Raw genomic sequence first — 14,207 nt, 5'->3', positions numbered from 1 at the left:
AAAACCTGAGAAAACCGTCCGTTTTCGTCATTTGTTATCGAATCGACTTAAAGCCATATCGTCACATTGGCCGCTCTTCTCTCTGAACGGTTCTACATATCGTCTGCAAAGCTATGTCGCGTGCTGCGGTATGCGGAGACAAGAAAATCTTCATAGTAGAACACAGATGAAGCTTCTAAGTTGATGTAATAGCCTGTAAGAAGTAGTACAATTCAAATTTTAGTTATCGATTATTGACTTTTTAGCTGGCTTTGATGCCTTGGACATGAGCTAGGACCTTAAGATTCTGCATGAAAGGTGGACTAGCAGAGGAGTTGCACGGGTGAATGTGAGAAGTGTTCATACGTAGTAAAAACCTGAGAAATCCGTCCGTTTTCGTCATTTGTTATCGAATCGACTTAAAGCCAGATCGTCACATTGGCCGCTCTTCTCTCTGAAACCGTTGTACTTATCGTCTGCAAACCTATGTCGCGTGCTGCGGTATGCGGAGACACTAAAATCACCATAGTAGAACACAGATGAAGCATCTAAGTTGATGTAATAGCCAGTAAGAAGTAGTCCAATTCTAGTTTTAGGTATCGATTATTGACTTTTTAGCTGGCTTTGGTGCCTTGGACATGAGCCAGGACCTTAAGATTCTGCATGAAAGTAGGACTAGCAAACGAGTTGCACGGGAGAATGTGAAAAGTGTTCATATGTAGTACAAACCTGAGAAATCCGTCCGTTTTCGTCATTTGTTATCGAATCGACTTAAAGCCAGATCGTCACATTGGCCGCTCTTCTCTCTGAACGGTTGTACTTATCGTCTGCAAAGCTATGTCGCGTACTGCGGTATTCGGAGACACTAAACGCACCATAGTAGAACACAGATGAAGCTTCTAAGATGATGTAATAGCCAGTAAGAAATAGTACAATTCAAGTTTTAGATATCGTTATTGACTTTTTAGCTGGCTTCGGTGCCTTGGCCATTAGCTAGGACCTTAAGATTATGCATGAAAGGAGGACTAGCAGCCGAGTTGCACGGGAGAATGTGAAAAGTGTTCATATCTAGTAAAAACCTGAGAAATCCGTCCGTTTGCGTCATTTGTTATCGAATGGACTTAAAGCCAGATCAACACACTTGCCGCTCTTCTCTCTGAAACCGTTGTACTTATCGTCTGCAAAGCTATGTCGCGTGCTGCGATATGCGGAGACACTAAAAGCACCATAGTAGAACACAGATGAAGCTTCTAAGTTGATGTAATAGCCAGTAAGAAGTAGTACAATTCAAGTTTTAGATATTGATTATTGACTCTTTAGCTGGCTTTGGGGCCTTGGACATGATCTAGGACCTTAAGATTCTGCATGAAAGAAGGTCTAGCAGCCGAGTTGCACGGGAGAATGTGAAAAGTGTTCATATGTAGTAAAAACCTGAGAAATCCGTCCGTTTTCGTCATTTGTTATCCAATCGACTTAAAGCCAGATCGTCACATTGGCCGCTCTTCTCTCTGAAACGGTTGTACTTATCGTCTGCAAAGCTATGTCGCGTGCTGCGGTATGCGGAGGCACTAAAAGCACCATAGTAGAACACAGATGAAGCTTCTAAGATGATGTAATAGCCAGTAAGAAATAGTACAATTCAAGTTTTAGATATCGTTATTGTCTTTTTAGCTGGCTTTGGTGCCTTGGACATGAGCTATGACCTTAAGATTATGCATGAAAGGAGGACTAGCAGCCGAGTTGCACGGGAGAATGTGAAAAGTGTTCATATCTAGTAAAAACCTGAGAAATCCGTCCGTTTGCGTCATTTGTTATCGAATCGACTTAAAGCCAGATCGTCACATTTGCCGCTCTTCTCTCTGAAACCGTTGTACTTATCGTCTGCAAAGCTATGTCGCGTGCTGCGATATGCGGAGACACTAAAAGCACCATATTAGAACACAGATGAAGCTTCTAAGTTGATGTAATAGCCAGTAAGAAGTAGTACAATTCAAGTTTTAGATATTAATTATTGACTCTTTAGCTGGCTTTGGGGCCTTGGACATGATCTAGGACCTTAAGATTCTGCATGAAAGAAGGACTAGCAGCCGAGTTGCACGTTAGAATGTGAAAAGAGTTCATATGAAGTAAAAACCTGAGAAATCCGTCCGTTTTCGTCATTTGTTATCCAATCGACTTAAAACCAGGTCGTCACATTGGCCGATCTTCTCTCTGAAACGGTTGTACTTATCGTCTGCAAAGCTATGACGTGTACTGCGATATTCGGAGACACTAAAAACACCATAGTAGAACACAGATGAAGCTTTTAAGTTGATGTAATAGCCAGTAAGAAGTAGTACAATTCAAGTGTTAGGTATCGGTTATTGACATTTTAGCTGGCTTTGGTGCCTTGGACATGAGCCAGGACCTTAAGATTCTGCATGAAAGGAGGACTAGAAGCCGAGTTGCACGGGAGAATGTGAAAAGTGTTCATATGTAGTAAAAACCTGAGAAATCCGTCCGTTTTCGTCATTTGTTATCGAATCTACTTAAAGCCAGATCGTCACATTGGCCACTCTTCTCTCTGAAACGGTTGTACTTATTGTCTGCAAAGTTATGTCGCGTGCTGCGGTATGCGGAGACACGAAAATCATCATAGTAGAACACAGATAAAGCTTCTAAGTTGATGTAATAGCCAGTAAGAAGTAGTACAATTCAAGTTTTAGGTATCGATTATTGACTTTTTAGCTGGCTTTGGTGCCTTGGACATGAACTAGGACCTTAAGATTCAGCATGAAAGTAGGACTAGCAGCCGAGTTGCACGGGAGAATGTGAAAAGTGTTCAAATGTAGTAAAAACCTGAGAAATCCGTCCGTTTTCGTCATTTGTTATCGAATCGACTTAACGCCAAATCGGCACATTGGCCGCTCTGCTCTCTGAAACGTTTGTACTTATCGTCTGCAAAGCTATGTCGCGTACTGCGGTATTGGGAGACACTAAACGCACCATAGTAGAACACAGATGAAGCTTCTAAGATGATATAATAGCCAGTAAGAAATAGTACAATTCAAGTTTTAGGTATAGTTATTGACTTTTTAGCTGGCTTTGGTGCCTTGGACATGATCTAGGACCTTAAGATTCTGCATGAAAGAAGGACTAGCAGCCGAGTTGCACGGGAGAATGTGAAAAGTGTTCATATGTAGTAAAAACCTGAGAAATCCGTCCGTTTTCGTCATTTGTTATCCAATCGACTTAAAGGCAGATCGTCACATTGGCCGCTCTTCTCTCTGAAACGGTTGTACTTATCGTCTGCAAAGCTATGACGTGTACTGCGATATTCGGAGACACTAAAAACACCATAGTAGAACACAGATGAAGCTTTTAAGATGATGTAATAGCCAGTAAGAAGTAGTACAATTCAATTTTTAGGTATCGGTTATTGACATTTTAGCTGGCTTTGGTGCCTTGGACATGAGCCAGGACCTTAAGATTCTGCATGAAAGGAGGACTAGCAGCCGAGTTGCACGGGAGAATGTGAAAAGTGTTCATATGTAGTAAAAACCTGAGAAATCCGTCCGTTTTCGTCATTTGTTATCGAATCGACTTAAAGCCAGATCGCCACATTGGCCACTCTTCTCTCTGAAACGGTTGTACTTATTGTCTGCAAAGTTATGTCGCGTGCTGCGGTATGCGGAGACACGAAAATCATCATAGTAGATCACAGATAAAGCTTCTAAGTTGATGTAATAGCCAGTAAGAAGTAGTACAATTCAAGTTTTAGGTATCGATTATTGACTTTTTAGCTGGCTTTGGTGCCTTGGACATGAACTAGGACCTTAAGATTCAGCATGAAAGTAGGACTAGCAGCCGAGTTGCATGGGAGAATGTGAAAAGTGTTCAAATGTAGTAAAAACCTGAGAAAACCGTCCGTTTTCGTCATTTGTTATCGAATCGACTTAAAGCCAAATCGGCACATTGGCCGCTCTGCTCTCTGAAACGTTTGTACTTATCGTCTGCAAAGCTATGTCGCGTGCTGCGGTATGTGGAGACACTAAAAGCACCATAGTAGAACACAGATGAAGCTTCTAAGTTGATGTAATAGCCAGTAAGAAGTAGTAGAATTCAAGTTTTAGGTATCGATTACTGAATTTTTAGGTGGCTTTGGAGCCTTGGACATGAGCTAGGACCTTAAGATTCTGCATGAAAGGAGGACTAGCAGCCGAGTTGCACGGGAGAATGTGAAAAGTGTTCATATGTAGTAAAAACCTGAGATATCCGTCCGTTTTCGTCATTTGTTATCGAATCGACTTAAAGCCAGATGGTCACATTGGCCGCTCTTCTCTCTGAAACGGTTGTACTTATCGTCTGCAAAGCTATGTCGTGTGCTGCGGTGTGCGGAGGCACTAAAAGCACCATAGTAGAACACAGATGAAGCTTCTAAGATGATGTAATAGAAAGTAATAAGTTGTACAATTCAAGTTTTAGGTATTGATTATTGACTTTTTAGCTGGCTTTGGTGCCTTGGACATGAGCTAGGACCTTGAAATTCTTCATGAAAGGAGGAGTAGCAGCCGAGTTGCACGGGAGAATGTGAAAAGTGTTCATATGTAGTAAAAACCTGAGAAATCCGTCCGTTTTCGTGATTCTTTATCGAATCGACTTAAAGCCAGATAGTCACATTGGCCGCTCTTCTCTCTGAAATGGTTGTACTTATCGTCTGCAAAGCTACGTCGCGTGGTGCGGTATGCGGAGACACTAAAAGCACCATAGTAGAACACAGATGAAGCTTCTAAGTTGATGTAATAGCCAGTAAGAAGTAGTCCAATTCAAGTTTTAGGTATCGATTATTGACTTTTTACTTGGCTTTGGTGCCTTGGACATGAGCTAGGACCTTAAGATTCTGCATAAAAGGAGGACTAGCAGCCCAGTTGCACGGGAGAATATGAAAAATGTTCATATGTAGTAAAAACCTGAGACATCCGTCCTTTTTCGTCATTTGTTATCGAATCGACTTAAAGCCAGATCGTCACATTTTCCGCTCTTCTCTCTGAAACCGTTGTACTTATCGTCTGCAAAGCTATGTCGCGTGATGCGGTATGCGGAGACACTAAAAGCACCATAGTAGAACACAGATGACGCTTCTAAGTTGATGTAATAGCCAGAAAGAAATAGTACAATTCAAGTTTTAGGTATCGTTATTGACTTTTTAGCTGGCTTTGGTGCCTTGGACATGAGCCAGGACCTTAAGATTCTGCATGAAAGGAGGACTAGCAGCCGAGTTGCACGGGAGAATGTGAAAAGTGTTCATATCTAGTAAAAACCTGAGAAATCCGTCCGTTTGCGTCATTTGTTATCGAATCGACTTAAAGCCAGATCGTCACATTGGCCGCTCTTCTCTCTGAAACCGTTGTACTTATCGTCTACAAAGCTATGTCGCGTGCTGCGGTATGCGGAGACACTAAAAGCACCATAGTAGAACAGAGATGAAGCTTCTAAGTTGATGTAATAACCAGTAAGAAGTAGTAGAATTCAAGTTTTAGGTATTGATTATTGACTTTTTAGCTGGCTTTGGTGCCTTGGACATGAGCTAGGACCTTAATATTCTGCATGAAAGGAGGACTAGCAGCCGAGTTGCACGGGACAATGTGAAAAGTGTTCATATGTAATAAAATCCTGAGAAATCCGTCCGTTTTCGTCATTTGTTATCGAATCGACTTAAAGACAGATCGTCACATTGGCCGCTCTTCTCTCTGAAACGGTTGTACTTATCGTCTACAAAGCTATGTCGCGTGCTGCGGTATGCGGAGACACTAAAAGCACCATAGTAGAACACAGATGAAGGTTCTAAGTTAATGTAATAGCCAGTAAGAAGTAGTACAATTCAAGTTTTAGGTATCGGTTATTGACTTTTTAGCTGGCTTTGGTGACTTCTACATGAGCTAGGACCTTAAGATTCTGCATGAAAGGAGGACTAGCTGCCGAGTTGCACGGGAGAATGTGAAAAGTGTTCATATGTAGTAAAAACCCAAGAAATCCGTCCGTTTTCGTCATTTGTTATCGAATCGTCTTAAAGCCAGATCGCCACATTGACCGCTCTTCTCCCTGAAACGGTTGTACTTATCGTCTGCAAAGCTATGTCGCCTGCTGCGGTATACGGAGACACTAAAAGCACCATAGTAGAACACAGATGAAGCTTCTAAGTTGATGCAATAGCCAGTAAGAAGTAGTAGAATTCAAGTTTTATTTATCGATTTTTGACTTTTTAGCTGGCTTCGGTGCCTTGGACATGAGCTAGGACCTTAAGATTCTGCATGAAAGGAGGACTAGCAGCCGAGTTGCACGGGAGAATGTGGAAAGTGTTCATATGTAGTAAAAACCTGAGAAATCCGTCCGTTTTCGTCATTTGTTATCGAATCGACTTAAAGCCAGATGGTCACATTGGCCGCTCTTCTCTCTGAAACGGTTGTACTTATCGTCTGCAAAGCTATGTCACGTACTGCGGTATTCGGAGACACTAAAAACACCATAGTAGAACACAGATAAAGCTTCTAAGTTGATGTAATAGCCAGTAAGAACTAGTACAATTCAAGTTTTAGGTATCGATTATTGACTTTTTAGTTGGCTTTGGTGCCTTGGACATGAGCTAGGACCTTACGATTCTGCATGAAAGGAGGACTAGCAGCCGAGTTGCACAGGAGAATGTGAAAAGTGTTTATATGTAGTAAAAACCTGAGAAATCCGTCCGTTTTCGTCATTTGTTATCGAATCGACTTAAAGCCAAATCGTCACATTGGGCGCTCTGCTCTCTGAAACGGTTGTACTTATCGTCTGCAAAGCTATGTCGCGTACTGCGGTATTCGGAGACACTAAACGCACGATAGTAGAACACAGATGAAGCTTCTAAGTTGATGTAATAGCCAGTAAGAAGTAGTACAATTCCAGTTTTAGATATTGATTATTGACTTTTTAGCTGGCTTTGGTGCCTTGGACATGATCTAGGACCTTAAGATTCTGCATGAAAGAAGGACTAGCAGCCGAGTTGCCCGGGAGAATGTGAAAAGTGTTCATATGCAGTAAAAACCTTAGAAATCCGTCCGTTTTCGTCATTTTTTTATCCAATCGACTTAAAGCCAGATCGTCACATTGGCCGCTCTTCTCTCAGAAACGGTTGTACTTATCGTCTGCAAAACTATGTCGCGTGCTGCGGTATGCGGAGAAACTAAAAGCACCGTAGTAGAACATTGATGAAGGTTCTAAGCTGATGTAATAGCCAGTAAGAAGTAGTCCAATTCAAGTTTTAGGTATCGATTATTGACTTTTTAGCTGGCTTTGGTGCCTTGGACATGAGCTAGGACCTTAAGATTCTGCATAAAAGGAGGACTAGCAGCCGAGTTGCACGGGAGAATGTGAAAAGTGTTCATATGTAGTAAAAACCTGAGACATCCGTCCGTTTTCGTCATTTGTTATCGAATCGAGTTACAGCCAGATCGTAACATTGGCCGCTCTTCTCTCTAAAACGGTTGTACTTATCGTCTGCAAACCTGTGTCGCGTGCTGCGGTATGCGGAGAAACTAAAAGCAGCGTAGTAGAACATTGATGAAGGTTCTAAGTTGATGTAATAGCCAGTAAGAAGTAGTCCAATTCAAGTTTTAGGTATCGATTATTGACTTTTTAGCTGGCTTTGGTGCCTTGGACATGAGCTAGGACCTTAAGATTCTGCATAAAAGGAGGACTAGCAGCCGAGTTGCACGGGAGAATGTGAAAAGTGTTCATACGTAGTAAAAACCTGAGAAATCAGTCCGTTTTCGTCATTTGTTATCGAATCGTCTTAAAGCCAGATCGTCACATTGACCGCTCTTCTCTCTGAAACGGTTGTACTTATCGTCTGCAAAGCTATGTCGCGTGCTGCGGTATGCGGAGACACTAAAATCACCATAGTAGAACACAGATGAAGCATCTGAGTTTATGTAATAGCCAGTAAGAAGTAGTCCAATTCTAGTTTTAGGTATCGATTATTGACTTTTTAGTTGGCTTTGGTGACTTGGACATGAGCTAGGACCATAAGATTCTGCATGAAAGGAGGACTAGCAGCCGAGTTGCACGGGAGAATGTGAAAAGTGTTCATATGTAGTACAAACCTGAGAAATCCGTCCGTTTTCGTCATTTGTTATCGAATCGACTTAAAGCCAGATCGTCACATTGGCCGCTCTTCTCTCTGAACGGTTGTACTTATCGTCTGCAAAGCTATGTCGCGTACTGCGGTATTCGGAGACACTAAACGCACCATAGTAGAACACAGATGAAGCTTCTAAGATGATGTAATAGCCAGTAAGAAATAGTACAATTCAAGTTTTAGATATCGTTATTGACTTTTTAGCTGGCTTCGGTGCCTTGGCCATTAGCTAGGACCTTAAGATTATGCATGAAAGGAGGACTAGCAGCCGAGTTGCACGGGAGAATGTGAAAAGTGTTCATATCTAGTAAAAACCTGAGAAATCCGTCCGTTTGCGTCATTTGTTATCGAATGGACTTAAAGCCAGATCAACACACTTGCCGCTCTTCTCTCTGAAACCGTTGTACTTATCGTCTGCAAAGCTATGTCGCGTGCTGCGATATGCGGAGACACTAAAAGCACCATAGTAGAACACAGATGAAGCTTCTAAGTTGATGTAATAGCCAGTAAGAAGTAGTACAATTCAAGTTTTAGATATTGATTATTGACTCTTTAGCTGGCTTTGGGGCCTTGGACATGATCTAGGACCTTAAGATTCTGCATGAAAGAAGGTCTAGCAGCCGAGTTGCACGGGAGAATGTGAAAAGTGTTCATATGTAGTAAAAACCTGAGAAATCCGTCCGTTTTCGTCATTTGTTATCCAATCGACTTAAAGCCTGATCGTCACATTGGCCGCTCTTCTCTCTGAAACGGTTGTACTTATCGTCTGCAAAGCTATGTCGCGTGCTGCGGTATGCGGAGGCACTAAAAGCACCATAGTAGAACACAGATGAAGCTTCTAAGATGATGTAATAGCCAGTAGGAAATAGTACAATTCAAGTTTTAGATATCGTTATTGTCTTTTTAGCTGGCTTTGGTGCCTTGGACATGAGCTATGACCTTAAGATTATGCATGAAAGGAGGACTAGCAGCCGAGTTGCACTGGAGAATGTGAAAAGTGTTCATATCTAGTAAAAACCTGAGAAATCCGTCCGTTTGCGTCATTTGTTATCGAATCGACTTAAAGCCAGATCGTCACATTTGCCGCTCTTCTCTCTGAAACCGTTGTACTTATCGTCTGCAAAGCTATGTCGCGTGCTGCGATATGCGGAGACACTAAAAGCACCATATTAGAACACAGATGAAGCTTCTAAGTTGATGTAATAGCCAGTAAGAAGTAGTACAATTCAAGTTTTAGATATTAATTATTGACTCTTTAGCTGGCTTTGGGGCCTTGGACATGATCTAGGACCTTAAGATTCTGCATGAAAGAAGGACTAGCAGCCGAGTTGCACGTTAGAATGTGAAAAGAGTTCATATGAAGTAAAAACCTGAGAAATCCGTCCGTTTTCGTCATTTGTTATCCAATCGACTTAAAACCAGGTCGTCACATTGGCCGCTCTTCTCTCTGAAACGGTTGTACTTATCGTCTGCAAAGCTATGACGTGTACTGCGATATTCGGAGACACTAAAAACACCATAGTAGAACACAGATGAAGCTTTTAAGTTGATGTAATAGCCAGTAAGAAGTAGTACAATTCAAGTGTTAGGTATCGGTTATTGACATTTTAGCTGGCTTTGGTGCCTTGGACATGAGCCAGGACCTTAAGATTCTGCATGAAAGGAGAACTAGCAGCCGAGTTGCACGGGAGAATGTGAAAAGTGTTCATATGTAGTAAAAACCTGAGAAATCCGTCCGTTTTCGTCATTTGTTATCGAATCTACTTAAAGCCAGATCGTCACATTGGCCACTCTTCTCTCTGAAACGGTTGTACTTATTGTCTGCAAAGTTATGTCGCGTGCTGCGGTATGCGGAGACACGAAAATCATCATAGTAGAACACAGATAAAGCTTCTAAGTTGATGTAATAGCCAGTAAGAAGTAGTACAATTCAAGTTTTAGGTATCGATTATTGACTTTTTAGCTGGCTTTGGTGCCTTGGACATGAACTAGGACCTTAAGATTCAGCATGAAAGTAGGACTAGCAGCCGAGTTGCACGGGAGAATGTGAAAAGTGTTCAAATGTAGTAAAAACCTGAGAAATCCGTCCGTTTTCGTCATTTGTTATCGAATCGACTTAACGCCAAATCGGCACATTGGCCGCTCTGCTCTCTGGAACGTTTGTACTTATCGTCTGCAAAGCTATGTCGCGTACTGCGGTATTGGGAGACACTAAACGCACCATAGTAGAACACAGATGAAGCTTCTAAGATGATATAATAGCCAGTAAGAAATAGTACAATTCAAGTTTTAGGTATAGTTATTGACTTTTTAGCTGGCTTTGGTGCCTTGGACATGATCTAGGACCTTAAGATTCTGCATGAAAGAAGGACTAGCAGCCGAGTTGCACGGGAGAATGTGAAAAGTGTTCATATGTAGTAAAAACCTGAGAAATCCGTCCGTTTTCGTCATTTGTTATCCAATCGACTTAAAGGCAGATCGTCACATTGGCCGCTCTTCTCTCTGAAACGGTTGTACTTATCGTCTGCAAAGCTATGACGTGTACTGCGATATTCGGAGACACTAAAAACACCATAGTAGAACACAGATGAAGCTTTTAAGATGATGTAATAGCCAGTAAGAAGTAGTACAATTCAATTTTTAGGTATCGGTTATTGACATTTTAGCTGGCTTTGGTGCCTTGGACATGAGCCAGGACCTTAAGATTCTGCATGAAAGGAGGACTAGCAGCCGAGTTGCACGGGAGAATGTGAAAAGTGTTCATATGTAGTAAAAACCTGAGAAATCCGTCCGTTTTCGTCATTTGTTATCGAATCGACTTAAAGCCAGATCGCCACATTGGCCACTCTTCTCTCTGAAACGGTTGTGCTTATTGTCTGCAAAGTTATGTCGCGTGCTGCGGTATGCGGAGACACGAAAATCATCATAGTAGATCACAGATAAAGCTTCTAAGTTGATGTAATAGCCAGTAAGAAGTAGTACAATTCAAGTTTTAGGTATCGATTATTGACTTTTTAGCTGGCTTTGGTGCCTTGGACATGAACTAGGACCTTAAGATTCAGCATGAAAGTAGGACTAGCAGCCGAGTTGCATGGGAGAATGTGAAAAGTGTTCAAATGTAGTAAAAACCTGAGAAATCCGTCCGTTTTCGTCATTTGTTATCGAATCGACTTAAAGCCAAATCGGCACATTGGCCGCTCTGCTCTCTGAAACGTTTGTACTTATCGTCTGCAAAGCTATGTCGCGTGCTGCGGTATGTGGAGACACTAAAAGCACCATAGTAGAACACAGATGAAGCTTCTAAGTTGATGTAATAGCCAGTAAGAAGTAGTAGAATTCAAGTTTTAGGTATCGATTACTGAATTTTTAGGTGGCTTTGGAGCCTTGGACATGAGCTAGGACCTTAAGATTCTGCATGAAAGGAGGACTAGCAGCCGAGTTGCACGGGAGAATGTGAAAAGTGTTCATATGTAGTAAAAACCTGAGATATCCGTCCGTTTTCGTCATTTGTTATCGAATCGACTTAAAGCCAGATGGTCACATTGGCCGCTCTTCTCTCTGAAACGGTTGTACTTATCGTCTGCAAAGCTATGTCGTGTGCTGCGGAGTGCGGAGGCACTAAAAGCACCATAGTAGAACACAGATGAAGCTTCTAAGATGGTGTAATAGAAAGTAATAAGTTGTACAATTCAAGTTTTAGGTATTGATTATTGACTTTTTAGCTGGCTTTGGTGCCTTGGACATGAGCTAGGACCTTGAAATTCTTCATGAAAGGAGGAGTAGCAGCCGAGTTGCACGGGAGAATGTGAAAAGTGTTCATATGTAGTAAAAACCTGAGAAATCCGTCCGTTTTCGTGATTCTTTATCGAATCGACTTAAAGCCAGATAGTCACATTGGCCGCTCTTCTCTCTGAAATGGTTGTACTTATCGTCTGCAAAGCTATGTCGCGTGGTGCGGTATGCGGAGACACTAAAAGCACCATAGTAGAACACAGATGAAGCTTCTAAGTTGATGTAATAGCCAGTAAGAAGTAGTCCAATTCAAGTTTTAGGTATCGATTATTGACTTTTTAGTTGGCTTTGGTGCCTTGGACATGAGCTAGGACCTTAAGATTCTGCATAAAAGGAGGACTAGCAGCCCAGTTGCACGGGAGAATATGAAAAATGTTCATATGTAGTAAAAACCTGAGACATCCGTCCTTTTTCGTCATTTGTTATCGAATCGACTTAAAGCCAGATCGTCACATTGGCCGCTCTTCTCTCTGAAACCGTTGTACTTATCGTCTGCAAAGCTATGTCGCGTGATGCGGTATGCGGAGACACTAAAAGCACCATAGTAGAACACAGATGACGCTTCTAAGTTGATGTAATAGCCAGTAAGAACTAGTACAATTCAAGTTTTAGGTATCGATTATTGACTTTTTAGCTGGCTTTGGTGCCTTGGACATGAGCTAGGACCTTAAGATTCTGCATGAAAGGAGGACTAGCTGCCTAATTGCACGGGAGAATGTGAAAAGTGTTAATATAGAGTAAAAACCTGAGAAATCCGTTCGTTTTCGTCATTTGTTATCGAATCGACTTAAAGCCAGATGGTCACATTGGCCGCTCTTCTCTCTGAAACTGTTGTACTTACCGTCTGCAGAGCTATGTCGCGTGCTGCGGTATGCAGAGACACTAAAAGCACCATAGTAGAACACAGATGATACTTCCAAGTTGATGTAATAGCCAGTAAGAAGTAGTAAAATTCAAGTTTTAGGTACTGATTATTGACTTTTTAGCTGGCTTTGGTGCCTTGGACATGAGCTAGGACCTTAAGATTCTGCATAAAAGGAGGACTAGCAGCCGAGTTGCACGGGAGAATGTGAAAAGTGTTCATATGTAGTAAAAACCTGAGAAATCCATTCGTTTTCGTCATTTGTTATCGAATCGACTTAAATCCAGATGGTCACATTGGCCGCTCTTCTCTCTGAAACGGTTGTACTTACCGTCTGCAGAGCTATGTCGCGTGCTGCGGTATGCTAAGACACTAAAAGCACCATAGTAGAACACAGATGATACTTCCAAGTTAATGTATTAGCCAGTAAGAAATTGTAAAATTCAACTTTTAGGTACTGATTATTGACTTTTTAGCTGGCTTTGGTGCCTTGGACATGAGCTAGGACCCTAAGATTCTGCATGAAAGGAGGACTAGCAGCCTAATTGCACGGGAGAATGTGAAAAGTGTTCATATAGAGTAAAAACCTGAGAAATCCGTTAGTTTTCATCATTTGTTATTGAATCGACTTAAAGCCAAATCGTCACATTGGCCGCTCTTCTCTCTGAAACGGTTGTACTTATCGTCTGCAAAGCTATGTCGCGTACTGCGGTATTCGGAGACACTAAAAGCACCATAGTAGAACACAGATGAAGCTTCTAAGATGATGTAATAGGCAGTAAGAAGTAGTACAATTCAAGTTTTAGGAATCGGTTATTGACTCTTTACCCTTGTTTGGTGACTTGGACATGAGCTAGCACCTTAAGATTCTGCATGAAAGGAGGACTAGCAGCCGAGTTGCACGGGAGAATGTGTAAAGTGTTCATATGTAGTAAAAACCTGAGAAATCCGTTCGTTTTCGTCATTTGTTATCGAATCGACTTAAAGCCAGATGGTCACATTGGCCGCTCTTCTCTCTGAAACGGTTGTACTTACTGTCTGCAGAGCTATGTCGCGTGCTGCGGTATGCAGAGACACTAAAAGCACCATTGTAGAACACAGATGATACTTCCAAGTTGATGTAATAGCCAGTAAGAAGTAGTAAAATTCAATTTTTATGTACTGATTATTGACTTCTTAGTTGGCTTTGGTGCCTTGGACATGAGCTATTACCTTAAGATTCTGCATGAAAGGAGGACTAGCAGCCGAGTTGCACGGGATAATGTGAAAAGTGTTCATATGTAGTAAAAACCTGAGAAATCCGTCCGTTTTCGTCATTTGTTATCGAAACGACTTAAAGCCCGATCGTCACATTGGCCGCTCTTCTCTCTGAAACGGTTGTACTTATCGTCTGCAATGCTATGTCGCGTGCTGCGGTATGCG

Source organism: Schistocerca gregaria, unplaced genomic scaffold (genome assembly GCF_023897955.1).
Source record: "Schistocerca gregaria isolate iqSchGreg1 unplaced genomic scaffold, iqSchGreg1.2 ptg000244l, whole genome shotgun sequence".
Classification (NCBI taxonomy): Eukaryota; Metazoa; Arthropoda; class Insecta; order Orthoptera; family Acrididae; genus Schistocerca; species Schistocerca gregaria.
The sequence above is the reverse complement of the archived record's forward strand: the minus strand, read 5'-3'. Positions refer to the sequence as shown.